We start from the raw sequence: 13,098 nt of genomic DNA on the forward strand, positions 1-13,098 counted from the left end.
GGCGAGCGGCGGCAGCGCCTGCTGTCTGCGGGGTTTTACCTCTGTCACCAAGTTTTTAACCCCAAAGAGGGCCCGGACTGAGCTGGAATCCTCATGGATGGCACAAGTATCTCAGATTTTGGAGGTGTTAAGTGTTTCCAGCCGTCTGTTCTCAGAGATGGGTGCGAATACAACGTGGCCCTGGAAAGCGATGAAAAAATGCACTGTGCTTTCAGCTTTTTGCCATTAGTTGTCGCCTACCTGATCTCTGGGGCGAGATTCTGCGTCGTGGACCGCGTTAGTCGGAGCCCCTCCGTGTGGCTTTGCTCGGTGGAGGAGGGCCTGGCCGGAGAGGAGGCCCCGGCTGCAGGCGGCCTCAGCCACCCGGCTGCGCGGGCCCTGGGCCAAGCCTCTCTCACCTGGCGGCGTAACCACAGTCAGCTGCAAAGACCGAAGCACTACAGGTCAGTGCATTGTCAGTAACCGATAGTAACTCCTGTCCTGGCAGCTGGAGGGAGCCCACTTTGAAGCTGTGGCTGATGAAGTACCTTGGCTACTACCACTACTTAGCTGACATGGCGTATGCCCCCTGACCTGCCCCGGTGCTTTTGATCCCATACCCGTATGCTGAGTTACTCATATCTATTTATATAACCAAAGCTAACTCTCAGCGTTTGTAATACTTCCCATTGTAGTGCTTTGGCAGGTGTTTTAAGCAAAAAAAAAAAAAAGCCAACCCAGTGTTGGACAGAGCCTGTAAGCACTGAGAGCTGCACCAGGTGGCAGTGCAACCCCACAAATGCAGTAGAGTGCTCTGACTCCTTTGGGTAACATTTTTATGCACTAGTTGAGACACTGACCTACATGGCTCACTCACTCCCCACTAGTAGTATGCATATCTGTCTAGAAGAAGCAGCCTGAACTTTTTTCTGCCCTGCTGCTCCCATCACTTTGCAGGTTCCCCTGAGGAATTGCACCAAATAAATTATCTTCTCCTGCTAGAAATAAAAACTCACGTATCACCAAGAGCCAGTTTTCATGTGAGTGTTACTGGGAGTAGTCAAAAAGACTGTGACCGTACTCTCTTGGGTAAACATATGGAAAGTGAAACTTCAGTGATGTGTTCACTTCTGGTCCAGGAAACTGCTGAAATACTCCATAGGTGTGTGAGTGGACAGATGTGCCAGGTCTCAAGGAAATAAATAGATTATTTAAGTCCATATTTGAAGTACGGAGAAAGAGTATTAATCTAGCAGTAGAACCATAGAAAAAAAAAAGGTAGTTGTTAGTTTTCTTCTATTGCAACCTGTTAGTATTCAGCATCCAGCATTCCATGAATTGCGTTCAGTGGGAATGTGGAAATTGTTTGTCTGACAGTTATCCCATCCCAACCATCTGTATTGCATAAAGTATGCATTACGTCCTAAATGTAAACAGCAGCATTACAGTATTTCAGTGCTAAGGATGTGCAGTGTACTTCAGATGAGAAACAGAAATAGAATCTTAAAATTACACATATGTATGTGTATGTGTATATACTCATTAAATAGAACCACTGCCTTTCATGTAAAAATATTTATTGAATGAAAAAGCAAAGGCTTTTTTTGACAGACCAACGTGGATATTAACAAATTGTCTTGAAGTCCTTGGTACACGTGCGATGTGATACCACAGAAGTCCTATGGGTTTATACTGTTTTCAGTCCAATTTCAGTTTCTACAAAAATATTTAAGAAAGCCCCCACTTCCCTCTTTGAAAATTCAGAATCAGGAGATTCCAAGACTTATGATACTTTTCACAAATATTTCTTCCCCTCTACTTTTAACCATCTCCTACTTTTCAGGAAGTTTTCACCGGGGAAAAAAAAAGTCACAAGTTTTGATAATTTGGTGACTCGTGTTATTCACTTAATTGTTTCAAAGAATGTTGAAATTCAACTATATGTATTTCAATTTCAAATTCTGGCAAATGGAAGATTCATTCTCTTTCAGAGAAGTCTTGTGTCATCTTTTCCAGCTTTTTCTTTTGACATCAATTACTTACATATCTTATCCAAATTACATTAAGAAACTTCATGCAGACATACGAGACAGGTATGATTTAGTGGGCATCCATGCAAGTTCAGGTTTCTGTCCATTTGTATGGAATTGCAGAACTAGTTCTGTTAGGTTTCTCAAATACCAGAAAGCAATGGCCATAATTTCCATAAGAGTAGGACTGCAACTTTAGGACAAAGATCGAGGTCTGTAACAGTTTTACGACAAATTTTACCACAGTTTTACCACAAATGTGAAGACACTTCTTCAGATCCTAAAATCATAGGAGTAACACAGCCTTCTTCCTTATCACTTCTTCTCCATCAGTTCTGTTAGGAAAGCAAGAAATTATAAATAAATTGACTGAGTGTATGCACTTATCTTTGAAGTATACAGTATGTGCATTGATTTGGTTGTTTTGGGGCAGTTGGGGGTTTGTTTGTTTTATAATAGTGGTTGTGTAAAGTTACTATCCATTTTCTTACACTGCAGAAAAAGAATGGGTCTCTGTACTATTACAGTGATCTCAGTCATGTTCATTGAGGCAGGGTAGTAAATAATCCATTCCGCTTAAAATCTTCTGTCACTTCCTTTCAGAGTCATATTTTAGCAAATAGTGCTTCAGCGATATCATTCTGATCCATTGCTGCAGCAATCCTGTAAATTAATTCTTCTGATCATTCTAAGCCTCACAGACCAAGATTAATTCCACAGCCTGCCAGAAAGTGGATAAATTAAAATGAGAAGACATTTAGAAATGGTTGTTGATTTCACAATAGCACAAATGTCAATTGGAATCTTAATCTCATTATCTGTTAGCCATACTTTAAACCATCAAAATCAAATGTATTTGTCTAGCTTCTCCATGAGAAACATTGACAAAAAATCGGTCATATAATTATACTGGTAAGCCTAAGGCAGCAAAAACTTAAAATTTCCTTAAAGTTAGTCACAGACTTACATGCTCTGCTGAATTATGGCTGTTGCCTGTCAAAGATCTGAGTACTGATTTATCTGACAAGGCTTTGGGCACTGCGAGTTATCTGGACAAAAGAAAAATAATCGTGACGTATTGCAAAAGCATCCAGATGACACAGCAAAAGGTTGATTCACCCTTTTGATAGACCATGTGTCTATTTGTTAGAAATCATAATGCAGGAATATGAGAAAAATCTGAACAGTCCTCAGATCATAATTTTTTAGCAGCTGCCAAAACATGTTTGCATAGGCTACAGCTGTTTCTTTTCAGGTGAAAATTCTGCCTCTGTGACTCATGCCTTTCTTACCTCAGCATTCAACTGAAGCAGAGTAGTCTGCATAAGGCTATGATTTTAATCCACTGAGACATGATAAATGAATATTTGAGCTACTGCCTAGTTTGAATGTGCCATGTCCTTCGAGTGAATTTTTTTTTTGATGGAGTTAAACTCAGCTTTCCATAAAAATGTTTACAACGTCACTTTTTACTTTCTTTCAAGTTATGAAAAATGTTATGAAAACTTTTAAAATCTGTGTGTTTGTACTCATTTATTTTTAAAAAATCAAGGATTTTATCCACCTTCTTTACATATAATAACATTGTTTTCGACGTAATTTCAAAGTTAATGGGATTCAAATAGGCCTTCTTGTTGATGATCTTCCAATTTCCTCTGAAAATAACAAAAAATATTTTGCATATGGAATCTGTCTATGAAACCTCTGTGGAAACTGCAGAGTTGGAATCCTAGTCATAAGAGTTTGTGTGTCCATTTTTTATTATATTTCCAGAGAAAACAACATACTAGTAAGATACAAAAAACTGTGGAATACAATTGTGCCTTGAAATGCTTGTGGCATCAGTAACCTCCAATAGGCCATATTTGAATATTGTAAAGTCTAAATTTTATACTTAATTTAATATTCATTTGTTAAGAACATGCACAGTGTGGAAATTAATGTGCAGGGTCATGTTAGATGTTCTTACCTGCGAATTCTGATACGTTATTAATAGAAATATTAAACTTGTTCAACATGATTAAAAATTAATGGTAGGAAGTGATATTTAAAAGTTTTGGTATAAATGCTGAACAAGACAAGACTTTATCTTTTATTCATCATCTAGGAAAGAACTTTCTGTCACTCTTCAGGAGCAAACCTTACCCACTGCAGAAAAGTCAAATAATCCAAAAGATGAGGCAGTGTTCAGCCAGACTTTCGGCCTATGTATATGTTATTTCAAGAGCTTATAAATTTTTGCCATATACACTAGTAATTTTCCATGCTAATTTTTTTTTTTTTTCTAAGCTTTAAGTATCCTTAGCCTTGAGTGCTCTGGTTCCACCAGAAGTGGCTCTTACAGCGACAAACACACTGATACTAAAGCATTTCCTTTCTTGCATGATCAAGAAGTTTCTTTTTTTCCACATCTGTATATGTACATCAGCATGCATAAAAGCCTGTAAGATAAATTCCAAACTTACCAGTGTCAAAATTAATCATTCTGGAAACTTCTTCTGCAATGACATTGACCTGCTCATTGAAGGCAGTTGTAAACCTCCTGTGAGACACCATATCTCAGTTAGTCTCATTGGACGTGATGCAAAGTCAGTTCATCCACCCTGGATTCTATATCCATCTTGGAGGCGTTGAAAGATTGATGGAATATTCTTCACGAACTAATTTAAAAAAAAGAACAAACAATAGTCAAGTCTCTCTAGGTACAAAACCTGTATTTGAACATACAGAGAAGTATTTACTCACACCTACTAAGTAATTATTCATCTTCCAGACTGCAAAATTGGACACTGATAAGCTAGAGAAAAAAAAAAAAAAAAAGTGGGAGTCAGGTATCTAAACTCCTTAAATATTTGGCTTTAATTGCTTTGCACAGACAAGAAAGCAAGAGGTACATAAAATTAATTGTGAAAGAACAGAATAATGTTAAAGTTCTTATGCCTCAGTGTGATGGATGCTTGTATTCACTCTTGGTTTTGCAATCTCTCTCTGAGTTCAGGGATACTGCTCACACATCTAAAGTTAAACATGGAGAAGTTTGTAGCATCAGATGTGGAGGGTATAGGAGAATGTCTGGTTCATTTTTCATTATTAGTCCAGCTCTTAACTGAGGAAACAGTGCGAAAGCTAGAGTATGTATGTGCAATATTACTGGCAATGGAAGAAGAGGAATTGTCAGTATATTTTAGAGTGAAGGTGAGAGTTTGATATTTGCCCACAGACATGAAAAATACAAAGTTTTCGTTCTGAGACATTTTAAAGCATTCAGATGATTTTCTCAGGAGAAATCAAAGAGATGGTGCGTAACTGAAAGAAAATAGAAAAATCATTATAACTTTTTATAAATATTAATCACCAGTACCTCTTCTTAATCAAATTAGCTATCACTCCTGATTAATGTCATCTTTAATAAGCTTCTTCACACTCATAACAATGGATGCAGTTCATGCACCGTGAATACAGTTCACACGCAGTTGTTGTTTAGATTAAACTCTAGCATTTGTTTTAGAAAACTTGTTCTCTCCTAAAATTACTTCAGCACAATAGCCCATTGTAACTAAGTAACTGCATGCTCCTTTCCTTGATCTAGCAGGTTAGTGACCAGGACTGCCTAATTTATGAAAGCCGCTCACTAGAATAAGTATTGAGCACTGATGATATGCAATCACTTTACAGCACTGTGGAAGAAAACATATTATTTAGATAGAGGATCAAGAAGATCAAATGGAAAAGACTTTATCTCCACTAAAAAAAAAAAGCATTCTAATCCATATCAAACTGCTAGGAAAAAATAGAACTGCTACAAAGAAAAACATTATTTCTGATAAATTTTACAAAAATACTGTAGTGGACTTTTTTTTTTTTTCATAGGCTGGCTGCTGGATTTTGTCAAGGAAAAACAGGACTAGTATGTCAGAGAAGTTAGGGCCGTATGGGCTGCAGTAAATTTATTTTGTAAATACTCTGAAAAATCTTGAGCTGATTCTGATCTTGCTTAAACTATTGATAACTGACATAGTGACATTTCACTTGTGAGAGATTTGAATCCAGCTTATATTTTAAAGGAACTTTAGTTTGTAATATCTTTGCATAAAGAAGTATTGTATGTCCTATAGCCCCCTCTCAGTTACCTTTGGATGATGCTGTTTGCTTATCTGTTTAAAAATCTTGCTCTCTTGTCCTTCTCTCTCTGAGTCTCTAACGGTCATCCCAGTGAAGCACATCACATCTGGTTTGCGGTAATAACTTTATTCCGTTGGTAAGACTGTGGGAATTCTTCCTTAATGCATGTTAAAAACATTTCAAGCATACATACAGCATTTCAAGCTGTCTGATAGAACTTGATTTTAAAGATGCTTCATCAGTCGGTTCAGGATATCCATGTTTGTGGCGTGAGTGATACTGTGCCTCTTAGAAAAAAATTCCACGAATGCAGGGGAAAGGGACCAACTATTTAAATTCTGCTGAATTTCATTCATATTGCACACCACCTTCTGCAAAAAAAAAACCAAACATGTCATACAAATCTTGGTATAAGGCCACGACAAAATCATGGCCAGTAGGTTTAGACACAATAGAAAAGGGCTCCTCATATACGGTATACTGAGTGTGAGAAGGGGTTGAGAGAAGCCTGGCAGCACAGACTAGTGACAAATACCTTGTTTTTGCAAAATTTCTGCATCAGTCATTAGTCATGTTCCTTTGTTTGAAGTTAAATGGTCTACAGTCTCGCAGAGCTGAAAATCTGTCCTGTAGAGTCAGCCTTGTCATCTAAATAAAATAAATTAAATAGCGTGAGGCCTAATGCATGTCCCTGAGGCATTTCACTGGGTACTTCTCCTCAGTAGTCTATTATCTTCTGTTTATGGTCCTTCAGCCAATTTTCACTCTGCCTGAAAATCAATTTGAATTCAGTAAAAGGCTAGCAGTATATTCATTTACATTCCTGACATCTACTGATTCTGTAATTCAGTAACAAAAAAGCAGTAACAGTTGCTTTATCTACTAACTTAGTGTTAAGATCATCTAATGAGAACAAAAGCATTTATGGAAGTGTAAATTAATGGATACATTGGATTTAATTTCAAATGTTACGTAATGACCTGGAAAACACAGTGCATTTCACTGAATGGTATGTCCCTATTGGAGAAAAATTTCAAATGGCTAAAATCTCACGTTGGCACCAAGTAGCTGGCTTTTCAAAAGGGCTTAAGTTATTGAGTGTTGAATGCTATTGAACCTCGGGTCTTGAGGCTGAATGTACTCTTAAAAACGTGGTCATGAGTTCCCTTGAAAGTCTAGCTTTTATTGTACAAGATGTTTGAATTAAAGTATTCACCTTTCCATATATTCCCAGAATATATGTTCTGTGGTTTTGAAGAGGGACCAAAGGGAAAGTTACTTCCAAAAATAGTCTGTGCTTGTTCAGCCTTTAAAAATGAAAAATAGATCTTTAAAGAGTAATGGTTAACAATGTGCCCTCATTACTCATGTTTAAATTGCTTTTCTTGGCACAAAACATTTCTATGCTGGAGCCTCTATTCTGTAGTTGGAGAGAATCCAGCATTTTAAATCTCTGATCAAACTCACAAAACTCTTCACAATTACTCTATCTTCTGTGGTAAAATGAAACCCTCATAATGTGTTAATAAAAATCTTCAAACACACACTTTTGTATCCCTAAGCCAGACACAAGACTCTAATGGGGATCTTCTGCTACAAATATTCAACAAGTGTTTGGAATACTCAAATGTAGCATATGACAGTGTTAAAAAGCAGATCTCAGTCCTCTCAGCTAAAGATCATATTCCTGAATGTTTTTCACATTATTCATTAGCTTCTAATAACAAGTGTGATTCGTTTGGGAGCAGAGCTTGATAACATCCTATTTAACTTTTTCTTCAATGAAAGCCAATCGTATCTTGATCTTACAGAAGAATGTGAGGACCCGTCGTAGCTCCTGACACAAGACAGGGAGCAGAGATGCCTACGTAGCATACATACCACTGTCAAGCATGAAGGTGGAAAGAAGCACAAGCAAGAGAATCAGGGGTTCTTACCTTACCAAGAAATTTCCAGCAAAGTTTACTGTATCATGACAAAAAAGATAGTATTAAAATCACCTTTTAGTACTGTCTAAAGACAAAAGGTGCACCTATAGCATCTGAGGCAGACAGCTCCATGCTTAGTGACTACACAGCTTCCAAAAAGGAAAATCACGTCTAGCTGTCTCAGAACATGTAACTTAAGAGGAATTGACACTGTAGATGTACCCTATTCATTCTATCCTGAAAAGTATCTGTTCTCATCGGCTGTTTTGGAGAGTTTTTGGCTTGTATAATTGCTACCAGGCAAAGCTGATCAGAGAGCAGCTTTTAATTTTTTTGGTTCCTTTCTTCCTAGCCTCCTTCCCTGCATCCAATCTCTCTTTCTTCTTCCCTCCAAGAAAATAAAATTAAAAACAACAAAAAAAAAACCCCAAAACAAAACAAAAAAACAACTCTAAATTTTCTGCTTAGTTTGATCATTTTTTCCCCTCCTGGCTTTTTGGTTTGACCACAAAACCAGACAACCCATTATTCACCCAGCTCTACTAATGAGCTCCCTTCTCAGAGTCTTTGTACCCTGCATAATGAAGAACATCTGCATCTTGCGTAAAGCTTGACATTTCCCTGCCTATTCACCAATGGCCTGTTTCTCTTTTCTTTCAATGACTGAATGGATTAACACTGCAATACTACTAAAGCAACGCATGGGAAAGGAAACTGGCAGAGCCTCCAGAACATTCTATTCTTATCACCTTCCCTTAATATTTCAGTAGAATTACCCCATTCATATGGTAATCATTTCCTTCTAATCAATGTTTCATATGTAACCTTGCTTATTCCTACTTGTTCCTATTTGCCAAGAAAGCTGAATAAGACTATTGGGGGTATCTGTCTTTCATGATGTTGGGAACAGATTAATAATGCTGGCAGCAGGTTAAGAAAAAGATGTTTTTCATTAATTAACACTTATAAATAATTTGTTAAAGGTTACAGAGGGCTTAATGTATGCCTTAATAAACAGCTATTACATGGACCAGCCAACCAATAAATTGCTTGTAACTATAAAAGCTCTTTCGATGCACTTAGAGTACTTCTCAACCTTTCTAGAAACAAAGGGCCACCCATTATCCTGAAAAAAATGCTGATTGCCTAGTCCTGTAGAAATGGACTATTTTGTGCATCACAGCCATAATGTGTTTCATATGAATTTATTGCATTTTATTATTCATATTAACATATTCCATTTTATTTTGCCTTGATAGTTTGGTAACGTGCATAGGATTGCTTGTGAGACCATTTTTTTGGAAGGGAGAGAGACCATTTTGCAGGCTACTTTGTGATGTCTGGCAAACCGCCAGTGATCCAGGTTGAGGCATAGTGATGTATGGTACACACTGCACATGTAAGGTGCTGTTAGCAGTTTCTTTATTAACTCTTACTGGAATTGTACTCACAGACTTAGATACTAGTCCTTAACGATACTGAACAGCTGTGTACAAACACACACAAGTGCGTGCACATACAGTTTATATTTCCTAAGAAACCATCTGGTTTTAATTTAACACTAGTAGAATATTGAGTTTCAGTAGGGCATCTAATGAAGAATGAAAAATCTGATTTAAAAATTTGAAAAAAGGTAGCAAACTTGTCTTCTGGTAGGTAAGGACTACATGAAGTCTCCTAGTGTCCCTGCTATGTCAGCAAGATCCAGTGGATGTTACTTAATTGCCATATATTGGCAAAAATATTGTACCAAAAATTATAGTGCTGTGCAGACAAAAGTTTGAGAAGATTCACATACTTATAAAATCCCTGTGACTCAATTGTCTTCCCTTTATCACTGTGTCTCTATAGCAGAGTATACAAAAGAAAGCCAAAGCTGTTTTCTTTGTTACTTGTCTCTGATCTCAAAAGCTGCATTTGCCCCATATGCATTCCAAGAGTCCACAATGTAATCTGGGCCGATCTCAAGAACTGAACTGGATTCTCCACAAGATCCGTCCACTACGACAGGATTTTTTGGCCAGTCTCATGATAAATACTTCCTTACAGAATCAACTATTTAAAAAAAATTATATCCATATGTGATTATTTTATACTTGCTAGGGAAAATGCATGAAGTGGTTCATATTCTTTATAATGGGTATACCAGCAAAACGACCTCTGAAAATAGTCCTACGCCAGTTAAACTCATTAGGAATAAGTTACAAGAAAACATAAACAAAAACATTACAGCTCATTTCAATGATCCCTTGTCCAGACTAAACACACCTGCCAATTCTTTGGAAAGACCTCAAAGTACTGCAGCAGTATTAGTAAAATTTTGCACCTGATAACATTTTGAACTAGTTATATATCTTCCATTTCATAGACATGGGATGCAGCCTAGAAAATTACGCAGTTAGAATTTAATTTCATTTAAAGAAGTGGAGAAATTCCACTGAGGTCTTTGCACAGAATTAGTACCAAAGTTTTCATGAACTGGAGACTAAGCAATGTTCACAGAACTGCCTTTACACAAAAGTTTCTGTGAAATGTAGGATTTATGGTGGCCGAAGGGCTTCTTAGCCATGCTGTTCAACTATCTTTTATAATGTTTTAAAATGGTTACAGTGATTCTTAGTAAGCAATATTCTCAGAAAATATTGTGTTTTAATCAGCAAAAGAACATACTAGATGGTTGCAGGTAATAAATATGACGATTAACAATAAGAATGGGTTGATAATGTCAATAACTCCAGAGCCAAGATAAAGTTAGGCTTGAGTAAACATCTTTGAAGATAACGTTTGAACCTCTGACCTTGGTGCTTGGAACAGAGGAAGCTGTTTCTCATCTAGTCTACCAACATAATTATGCCTATAGACTACAGACCACACAGTCTTAAATCTTTACATTAGCCATATTTTTATAGGAAATGGTTTAACTTTGTGTAGCATGTATGAAATATATTTGCAATAGGAAAAGAAGTAGTTTTCTCTTCTTTGCATTTCTCTAACCAATTAAAATTGTAACATTATAAAAGTACAATGCATATTTGAACCAAGACAAATACCTCAGTCTTCAGCAGACTACGGTGAAATTAATTGAATAGTGCCTTCTCAAACCTGGACAAGGTTCCTAAAATAAATTCACCTGCAGTATCTGTGTTTGCACTTCACCATATTGTTCTCTGCTTAATTAGGTACTAGCCACAGTTTGTTTCATGCTTTTAATCTTGATATTTTTCACATTGCTTTAGCCAGCTTAGACTGATTGCTCAGCTAAATATCTAAGATGATAATTAGTTTAACAGCATGTTAGATTTATAGAAGAGTTCAACAGTAACTCATTATTGGCTACACTAATCACATAGTGCACACTAACATAATTACTCTAGACATACTGGAGTAAATATGAAATATAATATTTATCAATGGAATACTTGGCATAGCATTACCTGACCCAAGAATCCAAAATAAAGTTAATTTGATACGGGCTTTTTCATAGGAGGGAAGTTCAGTGTCTCTGTCAGAGGACGGGGTAGTTCCGGTAGGATCCGTCCTTGCCCTCCTGACTCTGCCAGCTGCCATCTCGGTTATCCGGCACTCGAGTCCTTCAGCCTGGTCAGTCCCTGTGCTGCTCCCACACAGGCCCACCCACCCGCTGTGCTCACGGTGGAGGTAGATGTTTGCTATGACTCATCACACACCCCAGATCTGACTCTTGGTAGAGCAATATAACCTAGGAGCTGAGATTCCAGAATCCAGAAGATTTTTTTTTTTCTTTGCTTGGTGATTCTTTATTTCAATTCTTAATTTCTTAATGCTTCAGATTCCGCTTTGTAAAATGAGGATAATAATCTTCCTCTTGCCTATCTAGACTGAAAACTTTTTAGAACAGATGCTTTGTTTGACCAGGTACACAAGAAGGCCCTGAACGCAGGACATGCTAATATTTTAAGTTAGAATAAGTAACTCTGATTACCTAGAGGGAAAAATTTAACAAATCAGTCATCTTTTGAAAAGATCTAGTTCTGCAGCTTCTGGGCACTTCTGGTTAGAGAGGATTCTGCTCTAAGAAAACAGCTTGCTTTTTTAATCCTTACCTCTCTCCTTTCTCAAGAGTCCCACTTTCTCCTCTTTCTCATACTCTTTTTGCGCTCCATTCCTCCAAAAGCAGACAGCAGGACTAGTAGGGATACATTTTCCTACCAACATGTTTGATCCATGGAAAATATCTTTTTAACTAGACAGAAACTGCAATGAAAACCACATTTCAACTGATGTTCTAGATGTCTTGAACATTTCACAGAAGAGCAATAACCCTGATATTGCACACTAACCCCAGCTCAACAAAAAACTGGCAAAAGTTACCCCAAAAACTTAAACAAAATCTCCTAAAATCCTACGTGGTTCAAATCAGCGCTACTCTCCTCCGCGGCGCTCAGCGGGTCACTCGGCCGGAGGCTGCGCACCTCCTCCGCGGGAGGCTTCAGCACCGGGGGCGGCGGACAGCGCCCCGCGCAGCACCGCCCCCAGCGCCGCCCGGCCCGGCGCGCGTCGGCCCGGCCGCAGCTCCATCGCTGCGCGCCCCGGCGGCCAAAACAAATCGCCTCAAAAAAAACCCAGAAGCCCCGCTTGTAGCGGGCTGACCGTTGTGGAGCTATGCGTCCCCCGGACCGGCTCTGTGCCGCCGGCGGGAGGGCTGTGAGCGCTGTCGGCGTGCACGGGGGAAGCGGGAAAGCAGCGTGGCAACAGCTCCTCCAGCACGGAGCAGCTGCCCCCGAAAGTCCCTTCGCTCTTGGTCACCAACTGCTCTCTCTCTGGGTGCCAGCAGAGCAGGCAGGAGAACTGCTTTTACAGTGGAGATTTCTGAGCAGGGACCGTCGAGGGACAGCAGACATGGCTCCAGTGTTTAGGGCAGCCAGCATTCATGGGCACTGCTATGCTAGAAGACGAAATTTCTTGCAGCTGAGACACTCCTTTAGCCCACTGAGGATTCACTCCTCTTTGGGGGTGGGAAATCATAGGAAAAATACCTGGGTTTTCTCTGCTTCTCTGCT

Source organism: Charadrius vociferus, unplaced genomic scaffold, assembly GCF_000708025.1.
Source record: "Charadrius vociferus isolate BGI_N301 unplaced genomic scaffold, ASM70802v2 scaffold498, whole genome shotgun sequence".
Classification (NCBI taxonomy): Eukaryota; Metazoa; Chordata; class Aves; order Charadriiformes; family Charadriidae; genus Charadrius; species Charadrius vociferus.